This window comes from Arachis hypogaea, chromosome 3 (assembly GCF_003086295.3).
Source record: "Arachis hypogaea cultivar Tifrunner chromosome 3, arahy.Tifrunner.gnm2.J5K5, whole genome shotgun sequence".
In the NCBI taxonomy this organism is placed as follows: domain Eukaryota; kingdom Viridiplantae; phylum Streptophyta; class Magnoliopsida; order Fabales; family Fabaceae; genus Arachis; species Arachis hypogaea.
Window position 1 is genome coordinate 65,136,481 of NC_092038.1, and position 12,863 is coordinate 65,149,343.

The following is a 12,863-nucleotide window of genomic DNA, read 5'->3' on the forward strand; positions in this document are numbered from 1 at the left end:
AATTTTCGAAAATTACTTCCCTCCTTCTCACATCCTTCTATTTATGGACTAACACTATCCCTTAATGCAAATTCGAACTCCATCTTCTTTGATAAGTTCGAATTTTCCACTTCTGTCTTCTACTCTTCTTTTCCTCTGACACTTCAAGGAATCTCTATACTGTGACATAGAGGATTCCACATTTTCTTGTTTCCTTCTCTTTCTTATGAGCAGGAGCAAAGACAAAGGCATTCTTGTTGAGGCTGATCCTGAACCTGAAAGGACCTTGAAGAGAAAGCTAAGAGAAGCCAAAGCACAACTCTCTTTAGAGCACCTGAACGAACTCTTCAAGGAAGAAGAACTCATGGCAGCCGAAAACAACAACAATGCCAACAATGCAAGGAAGATGCTTGGTGACTTTACTGCACCTACTCCCGATTTCTATGGGAGAAGCATCTCTATCCCTGCCATTGGAGCAAACAACTTTGAGCTTAAGCCTCAATTAGTTTCTCTAATGCAACAGAATTGCAAGTTCCATGGACTTCCACTGGAAGATCCTCATCAGTTTTTAGCTGAGTTCTTGCAAATCTGTGACACAGTCAAGACTAATGGGGTTGACCCTGAGGTCTACAGACTGATGCTATTCCCTTTTGCTGTAAGAGACAGAGCTAGAACATGGTTGGACTCTCAACCTAAAGAAAGCCTGGACTCTTGGGAAAAGCTAGTCAATGCCTTCTTGGCAAAGTTCTTTCCACCTCAAAAATTGAGTAAGCTTAGAGTGGAAGTCCAAACCTTCAGACAGAAGGAAGGAGAATCCCTCTATGAAGCTTGGGAAAGATACAAACAATTGATCAGAAAGTGTCCCACTGATATGCTTTCTGAATGGAGCATCATAGGTATTTTCTATGATGGTCTCTCTGAACTGTCCAAGATGTCCTTGGATAGCTCTTCTGGAGGATCTCTTCATCTGAAGAAGACGCCTACTGAAGCTCAAGAACTGATTGAAATGGTTGCAAATAACCAATTCATGTACACTTCTGAAAGAAATCCTGTGAACAATGGGACTAGTCAGATGAAAGGAGTTCTTGAGATTGACACTCTGAATGCCATATTGGCTCAGAATAAAATATTGACTCAACAAGTCAATATGATTTCTCAAAGTCTGTCTGGGATGCAAAATGCACCAAGCAGTACTAAGGAAGCTTCATCTGAGGAAGAAGCTTATAATCCTGAGAACCCTTCAATAGAAGAGGTGAATTACATGGGAGAACCCTATGGAAACACCTACAATCCTTCATGGAAGAATCATCCAAATCTTTCATGGAAGGATCAACAGAGACCTCAACAAGGTTTCAACAATAATAATGGTGGAAGGAACAGGTTTAGCAATAGCAAGCCTTTTCCATCATCTTCTCAGCAACAGACAGAGAGTTCTAAGCAGAATACCTCTGACTTAGCAACTATGGTCTCTGATCTGATCAAAACCACTCAAAGTTTCATGACTGAAACTAGGACCTCCATCAGAAATCTGGAAGGACAAGTGGGTCAGCTGAGCAAGAAAATTACTGAACTCCCTCCAAGTACTCTTCCAAGCAATACAGAAGAAAATCCAAAAGGAGAGTGCAAAGCCATTAACATGGCCGAATTCTGGGAGGAAGAAGAGGCAGTGAACGCCACTGAGGAAGACCTCACTGGACGTCCACTGACCTCCAATGAGTTCCCCAATGAGGAACCTTGGGAATCTGAGGCTCAAACTGAGACCATAGAGATTCCATTGGACTTACTCCTGCCATTCATGAGCTCTGATGAGTATTCTTCCTTTGAAGAGGATGAGTATGTCACTGAAGAGCAAGTTGCTAAATACCTTGGAGCAATCATGAAGCTAAATGACAAGTTATTTGGAAATGAGACTTGGGAGGATGAATCCCCTTTGCTCACCAAAGAACTGAATGACTTGTCTAGGCAGAAACTACCTCAAAAGAGGCAAGATCCTGGGAAGTTTTCTATACCTTGTACCATAGGCACCATGACCTTCAAAAGGCCTTGTGTGACTTAGGGTCAAGTGTAAACCTCATGCCCTTCTCTGAAATGGAGAAGTTAGGAATTTTAGAGGTGCAAGCTGCAAAAATCTCACTAGAGATGGCAGACAACTCAAGAAAACAAGCCTATGGACTTGTAGAGGATGTTCTTGTTAAAGTTGAAGACCATTACATCCCTACTGATTTCATAGTCCTAGAGACTGGGAAGTGCATGGATGAATCCATCATCCTTGGCAAACCCTTCCTGGCCACAGCAAAGGCTGTGATTGATGTTGATAGAGGAGAGTTGATCATTCAAGTGAATGAAGAATCCTTGGTGTTTAAGGCCCAAGGATATACCTCTGTCATCATGGAGAGGAAGCATGAAGGGCTTCTCTCAAAACAGAGCCAAACAGAGCCCCCACAATCAAACTCTAAGTTTGGTGTTGGGAGGCCACAACCAAACTCTAAGTTTGGTGTTGAACCCCCACATTCTTTACTCTAAGTTTGGTGTTGGGAGGTTCCAACACGGTTCTGAGCATTTCTGAGGCTCCATGAGAGTCCTCTGTCAAGCTAATGACAATAAAGAAGCGCTTGTTGGGAGGCAACCCAATGTTTTATAATTAATTATTTTCTTTTGTTATTTTATCTTTTTTGTAGGTTGATGATCATAAGAAGTCACAAAATAATGAAAAAGCAAAAACAGAAAGAAAAACAGCACACCCTGGAGGAAGATGCTGCTGGCGTTCAAACGCCAGTAAGCCTAGCAGTTGGGCGTTTAACGCCCAGTCTGGCACCATTCTGAGCGTTTAACGCCAGAAAGGGGCACCAGACTGGCGTTAAACGCCAGGAAAGGGCAAGAACCTGGCGTTAAACGCCAGGAATGGGCACCAGCCGGCGTTTAACGCCAGAAATGGCTCAAAACGTGGATTTTGATGCCATTTGGTGCAGGGATGCCTTTTCCTTGACACTACAGGATCTGTGGACCCCACAGGACCCTACCATCACTCTCTCTCTTCTTCCCCCATTCACCAATCACCTCAACACCTCTTCCCCAAAAACCCCTCACCTATCAAATCCCATCTTTCTCTTCACCACTCACATCCATCCTTCATAAACCCCCACCAACCTCACCCTTCAAATTCAAATCACTTTCCCTCCCAAACCCACCCATAATGGCCGAACCATTCATCCCCTCTCTCCTATATATACCTTCTTCAACCCCTCATTTCACACAACCTAAACACCACTTCTCCCCTCTTTGCCGAATTCACCACCATCTCCCTCTTCCTCCTTTCTTCTTCTTCTACTCTCTCTTCTTCTTTTGCTCGAGGACGAGCAAACATTTTAAGTTTGGTGTGGTAAAAGCGTTGCTTTTTCGTTTTTCCATAACCATTATGGCATCCAAGCCGGAGAAACCTCTAGAAAGAGGAAAGGGAAGGCAAAGGCTTCTACCTCCGAGTCATGGGAGATGGATAGATTCCTCTCAAGGGTGCATCAAGACCACTTCTATGAAGTTGTGGCCTTGAAGAAGGTGATCCCGAGGTCCCTTTTTCACTCAAAAAGGGTGAATATCCGGAGATCCGACATGAGATCCGAAGAAGAGGTTGGGAAGTTCTTACCAACCCCATTCAACAAGTCGGAATCTTGATGGTTCAAGAGTTCTATGCCAATGCATGGATCACCAAGAACCATGACCAAAGTGTGAACCCGAATCCAAAGAATTATCTCACTATGGTTCGGGGAAATACTTGGATTTTAGTCCGGAGAGTGTGAGGGTAGCGTTCAACTTGCCTATGATGCAAGGAGATGAACATCCTTACACTAGAAGGGTCAACTTTGATCAAAGGTTGGACCAAGTCCTCACAGTCATATGTGAAGAGGGCGCACAATGGAAGCAAGATTCAAGAGGAAAGCCGGTCCAATTGAGAAGGCATGACCTCAAGCCCGTGGCTAGAGGATGGTTAGAGTTCATACAACGCTCAATCATCCCCACTAGCAACCGGTCCGAAGTTACCATAGACCGGGCTATCATGATCCATAGCATCATGATTGGAGAAGAAATAGAGGTTCATGAGGTTATAGCCCAAGAACTCTATAAGGTGGCGACAAGACCTCCACCTTGGCAAGGTTTGCCTTCCCTCATCTCATTTGTCACCTCTGTTATTCAGTTGGAGTTGACATAGAGGGAGACATCCCCATTGATGAGGACAACCCATCACCAAGAAAAGGATGGAGTACACAAGAGATCCCACTCATCATGAGATCCTGAGATTCCTCAAGGGATGAATTTTCCTCCACAAAACTATTGGGAGCAACTAAACACCTCCCTAGGAGAGTTAAGTTCCAACATGGGACAACTAAGGGTGGAGCATCAAGAACACTCCATCATCCTTCATGAGATTAGAGAAGATCAAAGAATCATGAGGGAGGAGCAACAAAGACAAGGAAGAGACATTGAGGAGCTCAAGCACTCCATAGGATCTTCAAGAGCAAGGAAGAGCCGCCATCACTAAGGTGGACCCGTCCTTGATTTCCTTGTTATTTATTTTTCTGTTTTTCGAATTTTATGCTTATGTTTATCCATGTTTGTGTCTTGTGATCATTAGTGTCTTAGTGTCTATGCCTTAAAGTTATGAATGTCCTATGAATCCATCACCTTTCTTGAATAAAAATGTGCTTAATTGAAAAAGAAAAAGAAGTGCATGAATTTTGAATTTTATAACAGTTTAATTATTTTGATGTGGTGGCAATAATTTTGTTCTCTGAATGTATGCTTAAACAGTACATGTGTATCTTGAATTTGTGGTTCATGAATGTTGGCTCTTGAAAGAATGATGAAAAAGGAGACATGTTACTGAGGATCTGAAAAATCATAAAAATGATTCTTGAAGCAAGAAAAAGCTATTCAAAAAAAAAAGAGAAAAATCGAGAAAAAAAAAAGAAAAAAGAGAAAGAAACGAAAAGAAATAGAGAAATAAGAGTTGTGATCCAAGGCAAATAAGAGTGTGCTTAAGAACCCTGGACACCTCTAATTGGGGACTTTAGCAAAGCTGAGTCACAATCTGAAAAGGTTCACCCAATTATGTGTCTGTGCATGTATGTATCCGGTGGTAATACTGGAAGACAGAGTGCTTTGGGCCACAGCCAAGACTCAATAAGTAGATATGTTCAAGAATCATCATACTTTACTAGGAGAATCATTAACACTATCTGGATTCTGAGTTCCTAAAGAAGCCAATCATTCTGAATTTCAAAGGAGAGAGTGAGATGCCAAACTGTTCAGAGGCAAAAAGTTAAAAGCCCCGCTCATCTAATTAATACTGATCTTCAAAGATGTTTTTGGAATTCATTGCATATTCTCTTCTTTTATCTTATTTGATTTTCAGTTGCTTGGGGACAAGCAACAATTTAAGTTTGGTGTTGTGATGAGCGGATAATTTGTATACTTTTTGGCATTGTTTTAGTATGTTTTTGATATGATATAGTTAGTTTTGGTATATTTTTATTAGTTTTAGTTAAAATTCACTTTTCTGGACTTTACTATGAGTTTGTGTGTTTTTCTGTGATTTCAGGTATTTTCTGGCTGAAATTGAGGGACCTGAGCAAAAATCTGATTCTGAGACCAAAAAGGACTGCAGATGCTGTTGGATTCTGACCTCCCTGCACTCGAAGTGGATTTTCTGGAGCTACAGAAGCCCAATTGGCGCGCTCTCAACGGCTTTGGAAAGTAGACATCCTGGGCTTTCCAGCAATATATGATAGTCCATACTTTGCCCAAGATTTGATGGCCCAAACCGGCGTTCAAAGTCACCTCAGGAAATTCCAGCGTTAAACGCTGGAACTGGCACCCAAATGGGAGTTAAACGCCCAAACTGGCACTAAAGCTGCGTTTAACTCCAAGAAGAGTCTTGCACGAAAAATGCTTCATTGCTCAGCCCAAGCACACACCAAGTGGGCCCGGAAGTGGATTTTATGTCATTTACTCATTTCTGTACACCTTAGGTTACTAGTTTTCTATAAGTAGGACCTTTGACTATTGTATTAGAAGTCTTTGGATCTTTATATCTTTGATCACTTTAGATCTTAGATCATTGGGAGGCTGGCCATTCGCCATGCCTAGACCTTATGCTTATGTATTTCAACGGTGGAGCTTCTACACACCATAGATTAAGGTGTGGAGCTCTGCTGTACCTCGAGTATTAATGCAATTACTATTGTTCTTCCATTCAATTCCGCTTGTTCTTTATCCAAGATATCACTTGTTCTTCAACTTGATGAAGGTGATGATTGACGCCCATCACCATTCTCACTCATGAACAAAGTGACTGACAACCACTCTTGTTCTACTAGCATTCGAGCTCTAGTGAATATCTCTTGGATTCCTGATTGCACGATGCATGGTTGATCGCCTGACAACGAGTGCTCGCCTGACAAACGAGCCAACCATTCCGTGAGATCAGAGTCTTCGTGGTATAGGCAAGAACTGATGGCGGCATTCAAGAGAAACCGGAAGGTCTAACCTTGTCTGTGGTATTCTGAGTAGGATTCAATGACTGAATGACTGTGACGTGCTTCAAACCTGTAACTTACTGGGCGTTAGTGACAGACGCAAAAGAATCACTGGATTCTATTCCAGTAGGGAGGAACCACACCGGTGATTGGCAGCACTGTGACAGAGTGTGTGCATTAGCTTTCACTGCGAGGGGAGTAGCTGCTGACACAGTGAGACCCTACACGAGCTTGCATGGAAAGAGTAAGAAGAATGGATGAAGACTGTAGGAGCAGAGAGACGAAGGAAGCATCTCATACGCTTATCTGAAGTCCTACCAATGAATTACATAAGTATCACTATCTTTATCTTTATGTTATTTTCTTCATAATATACATTTGATTTGCCTGACTAAGATTTACAAGATGACCATAGCTTGCTTCAATACTAACAATCTCGTGGGATCGACCCCTTACTCGCGTAAGTTTATTACTTGGACGACCCAGTGCACTTGCTGGTTAGTGTGCGAAGTTGTGTAATGCCATGGTATTGAGCCACCAAGTTCTTGGGCCATTACCGGGATTATGAGAGTTGTGAAAAAGTATGTTCACAATTTCGCCCACCAATGATGGAAAAGGCTGCTATTGCTAAACTGTTTCTTCCACCATTATTAAAGCCTTGTTGAGGCTTTTGTGATCCTTCCATGAGAAATTGGGTGATTTCTCCATGAGGATTATAGGTGTTTCCATAGGGTTCACCCATGTAATTCACCTCTACTATTGCAGGGTTCTCAGGATCATAGGCTTCTTCTTCAAGAGATGCCTCTTTAATACCGTTGGATGCATTTTGCAATCCATTCAGACTCTGAGAAATCATGTTGACTTGCTGAGTCAACATTTTGTTTTGAGCCAATATGGCATCTCAGGCATCAATTTCAAGAACTTCCCTCTTCTGAGGCGTCCCATTACTCACAGGATTCCTCTCAGAGGTGTACATGAATTGGTTATTTGTAACCATGTCAATGAGTTCTTGAGCTTTGCAGGCATTTTATTTAGTGAATGGATCCACCTGCAGAATGGTCCCAGTGACATCTTAGCAGAACTCAGATAGACCATCATAGAGCATATCCAAATGTCCACTCTGAAAGCATGTCAGAAAACACTTTTTGGTCAACTACTTGTATCTTTCCCAAGCTTCATAGAGGATTCACCATCTTTTACCTGAAGGTCTGACATCCACTCTAAGCTTGTATAGCTTTTGAGGAGAAAAGAACTTGGCCAAGAAGGCCGTGACCAGCTTATCCCAAGAGTCCAAGCTATCTTTAGGTTGTGAGTCCAACCATGTTCTAGCTCTGTCTCTTACAGCAAAAGGGAAAACATGAGCTGTAGACTTCAGGATCTACTACATTAGTCTTAACAGTATCACAGATCTATAAGAACTCAGTAAACTGATAGGATCTTCTGATGGAAGTCCATAAAACTTGCAGTTCTATTGCATTAGAGCAACTTGTTAGGCTTCATCTCAAAATTGTTTGCTCCAATGGTAGGATTGAGATGCTTCTTCCATAAAAATTGGATGTAGGTGTAGTATAATCACCAAGCATCCTCCTTCCGCCTCCACCATGTTATGGGTTCGCCATGTCTCTTTCTTTTTCGAGATTCTCTGTAGGTTTCTCTGGATTGTTGTGCTTAGCTTCTCTTAGCTTCCTTCTCAGAGTCCTTTCAGGTTCAGATCTGCTTCAACAAGAATTCCTTGTCCTTGCTCATGCTAATGAAAAAGAAGGAAAGAAAAGGGAGAGGAATCCTCTATGTCAAAATATAGAGATTCTTTGTGTGAGTAGAAGAAGAAAGAATAGAAGAAGGATAAAAAATTTGAACATAGAGGAGAAGAGAGAGTTCAATTTTTAGATGAAGAGAAGGTTAGTAATTAACTAAATAAATAGAAAGAGATGAGAGGAGAGAATTTCGAAAATTGTTTTTTGAAAAATAGTTAGTGATTTTCGAAATTGAGATAAGAATACAATTAAAATAAAATTTGAACCATTATTAATTGAAAGAATTTTAAAAAGAGAGGGAATTTCGAAAATTAGAAAGAGAAAAGTAGTTAGGTGGTTTTGAAAAAGATAAGAAAGAAACCAAAAAGTCAATAGTTAGTTGAAAAGATTTGAAAATCAATTTTGGAAAGATAAATGTTAGAAAAGATTTTTGAATTGATTTGAAAAAGATATGATTGAAAGATATGTTGAAAAGATTTGGAAAAGAAAATTAAAAAGATTTGATTTTTAAAATTAAAATTGATTACTTGACTAACAAAAACTAAAAATATATTCTAGAATTTAAAGATTAACCTTTCTTAACAAGAAAGCAACAAACTTCAAATTTTTGAATCAATCACATTAATTGTTAGTAAAGTTTTCGAAATTTTGAAATGAATTAAGAAAAAGATTTTGAAATCACTTTTTTAAATTTCGAAAATATAAGAAAAATGAAAGGATTTGATTTTGAAAAAGATTTTGAAAAATAAGATTTTTAAAATGAAATCTTGACTTGACTAACAAGAAACAACTATTTTAAATTTTTGACTAAGTCAACCCAAAGATTCGAATTTTTATGAGTAAAATAAGGAAAGATATTTTTTTTATTTTTTAAATTTTTAATGATAGAGAGAAAACACAAATATGACTCACAACATGAAAATTAAGATCAAAACAAAAAAACATGCAAGAACACTATGAATTCAAGATGAACACAGAACACTTGAAGATCATGATGACATCAAGATTTATTTTTGAAAAATTTCAAGAAAGAACATGCAAGACACCAACATAGAAATTTTTCATGTTTAGACACTATGAATGCAAAAATCATATGAAAAACAACAAAATACAAAACAAAAATATTGAAGATCAAAGAAGAAGACTTACCAAGAACAACTTGAGATCATGAAGAACACATGCATGAGTTTTCGAAAATGCACAAATTTTTTAAAAACATCAATTGACACCAAACTTAAAAATTGACACTAAACTCAAACAAGAAACACAAAAATATTTTTAGTTTTTATATTTTATTTTTTTTTGGATTTTTCGAAAATATTTTGGGGAAAACGAAAAAGGAGAAAATTTTTGAAAGATTTTTGAAAACTTTTGGAAATAAAATAAGGAAAATTACCTAATCTGAGCAACAAGATGAACCGTCAATTGTCCAAACTCAAACAATCCCCGGCAACCGGCGCCAAAAATTGCTGCACAAAATTGTGATCATCAACAATGCGCCAAAGACTTGGAACTCTCAAATGTGAATCACACTTGTCACAACTTCGCAAACTACCAGCAATGCACTGGGTCGTCCAAGTAATAAACCTTACGTGAGTAAGGGTCGATCCCACGGAGATTGTTGTATGAAGCAAGCTATGTCATCTTGTAAATCTTAGTTAGGCCGATTAAATGGTTATAATGGTTTTTGATATAAGATAAATAAAGCATAAAATAAGATAGAGATTACTTATGTAATTCATTAGTGGGAATTCAGATAAGTGCATGAAGATACTGTTGTTCCTTCTAAATCTCTGCTTTCCTACTGCTTTCATCCAATCATTGTTACTCCTTCTATGCAACTGTATGTAGGGCGTCACCTTTCATTTACTTCCCTCTCTCAGTGAAATGGTCCAAATGCTCTTCCAGCACGCTAATCATTGTTGGTTCTCGATCATGTTGAAATAAATCCGCATTCTTTTGTGTCTGTCATACGCCCAACACTTTGTTTGGCTGTCATATCATCCATCTCAATCCTACTCGAATACCACAGACATGGTTTAGACTTTTCCGAACTTAGGAATGGCCCGCCAATAATTCTAGCTTATACCACGAAGACTCTACTCTTCGGAATAGAGCTTAGAGACACGCGCTCGATTAAGTCGAACGGAGTATTGTGAGCATGCGTTCAAAGTGAGAATGATGATGGTGTCACGGATCATCACATTCATCATTTTGAAGTGCAACGAATATCTTATGAAAGAATAAGCTTGAATTGAAATAGAAGAATAATAGTAATGCATTAATACTCGAGAATAGCAAGCTCCACACCTTAATCTATGGTGTGTAGAAACTCCAACCGTTGAAAATACATAATGATAATGTTCAGCATGGCCCAAATAAGTCAACCCCCAAATGTGATCAATAGTCTCCCAAAAATTATCTAAGGAAAGCTAAAGATGATATAATACAATAGTAAAAGTTTCTATTTATACTAGACTAGTTACCCGGGTTACAGAAATAATTTAAATGCAGAAATCCACTTTCGGGCCCACTTTGGTGTGTGCTTGGCTGAGCTTGAGCTTTACACGTGTAGAGGTTCTCTTGGGTTAAAACGCCATGTTGTAACTATTTTTGGTGTTTAACTCTGGTTGTGACGTTCTGCGTTTACTCAGAATGCAGCATGAATAACACCGTCTTGACTCCAATGAAAAATATGCATTGCAACTCGAACTTAACTATGACTGATATGACATCTGAAACCCTGATTTCTATTTCCAACCGATTATAGAGCCACGCATTGTTTCAGCTCCTAAAATCATTCGAGTCAGGATATAACTCTGTCCATGGCACCTAATTATCAGTCTTCCAATTTTGCACAGGTCCCTCAGGATGTCATCAAAATATATCTGAAATCACAAAAAAATACCAAATCTAGAAAGTCTGAATCTGAATTTTGCCTCTTTCACCCCTAAAATAGCCATCCTACTAAAAACTACCTACAAACAATGCCAAAAAGCGTATAAATTATCCGCTCATCAGTGTATGCACAGATTCTACTTGAGGAGGATGCTAAGCCCTTAAGACAACAACAAAGAAGATTGAATCCAACCATGAATAAGGTAGTCCGGAAGGAAGTGTTGAAGTTGTAGCAGGCTGGGGTGATCTACCCCATCTCAGACATCCCTTGGATGAGCCCGGTACAAGTAGTTCCAAAGAAAGGAGGAAGCACTGTTGTACCAAATGAGAATAATGAGCTGATACTAACAAGAACAGTGATCGGTTGGCGCATGTTCATCGACTACAGGAAGCTCAATGAAGCCACCTGGAAGGACCACTTCCCTCTACCATTCATGGACCAAATGCTCAAGAGGCTGGCTGGACATGAATACTACTGCTTCCTTGACGGTTATTCGGGTTACAACCAAATAGTTGTGGACCAAAGACTAGGAGAAAACTTCATTTACTTGTCCATATGGTGTTTTTGCTTATCGGAGGATGCCCTTTGGACTGTGCAATGCACTTGCAACATTCCAAAGTGCATGCTCTCCAAATTTTCGGATATAATAGAGAGGTTCATCAAGATATTTATGGATGACTTCTCTATATTTGGTAACACATATTCTGATTGCTTGCATCACTTAGCCCTGGTGCTAAAGAGATGCCAAGAGACCAACCTTGTTTTAAACTGGAAAAAATTCCATTTCATGGTTACAAAAGGAGTGGTTCTTGGTCATAAAATCTCAAAGAAGGCATAGAAGTAGACAGGGCAAAGGTAGAGGTGATTGAAAAGTTACCTCCACCTTGCAATGTCAAAGTAATCAGAAGCTTTTTGGGACACGCTGGTTTTTATAGGAGGTTTATTAGAGACTTCTCCAAGGTTGCCAAGCCATTGAGCAACCTACTTGTCCCTAATGTGCCTTTTGTTTTTGATAATGAATGCATGTTAGCCTTTGAGGAGCTTAAGAACAAACTTTCCTCTGCACCTATTATAGCACAACCATGTTGGGATCTACCCTTTGAGTTAATGTGTGATGCATCAGATTTTGTTGTGGGTGCTATTTTAGGATAGATGAAGGATAAGTTGGTGCATGTCATTTATTATGCCAGCAAGGTACTTAATAAAATTAAAGGAACTACACCACTACAGAGAAGGAATTACTTGCCATTGTCTTTACTTTTGATAAATTTAGATCATATCTCATTGGTTCTAAAGTAATTATATTTACTGTTCATGCAGCACTCAGATACTTGCTTACAAAACAAGAATCCAAGCCAAGGCTAATAAGATGGATCCTGCTACTCCAAGAGTTTAACATCAAAATTAAGGATAAAAGTAGAGCAGAGAACAAAGTTGCTGACCACCTCTCAAGGATCCTACAAGAGGAAGAAGGAGCACACCATCTTGCAGTGAATGAAAGCTTCCCGGATGAGTAATTGATGATGATACAAGAGACCCTTTGATTTGCTGATATAGCCAATTTCAAGGCCATTGGGGAACTACCAACCAACATCAACAAACATATGAAGAGAAAGCTCATCAAAGATGCCAAATACTATATCTGGGATGAGCCATACTTGTTCAAAAAGTGTGATGATGGGATCTTGAAGAGGTGTATAT

General features: G+C 39.5%; 1 non-coding gene across 1 annotated transcript; it reads right to left on the bottom strand.

Moving 5' to 3' along the window:
- Positions 1 to 748: 748 nt before the first annotated feature.
- Positions 749 to 856, bottom strand: LOC112793478 (small nucleolar RNA R71). The gene has a single exon (XR_003198166.1). It is a non-coding gene; the product is annotated as a small nucleolar RNA R71 (small nucleolar RNA).
- Between the last annotated feature and the right edge of the window lie 12,007 nt (positions 857 to 12,863).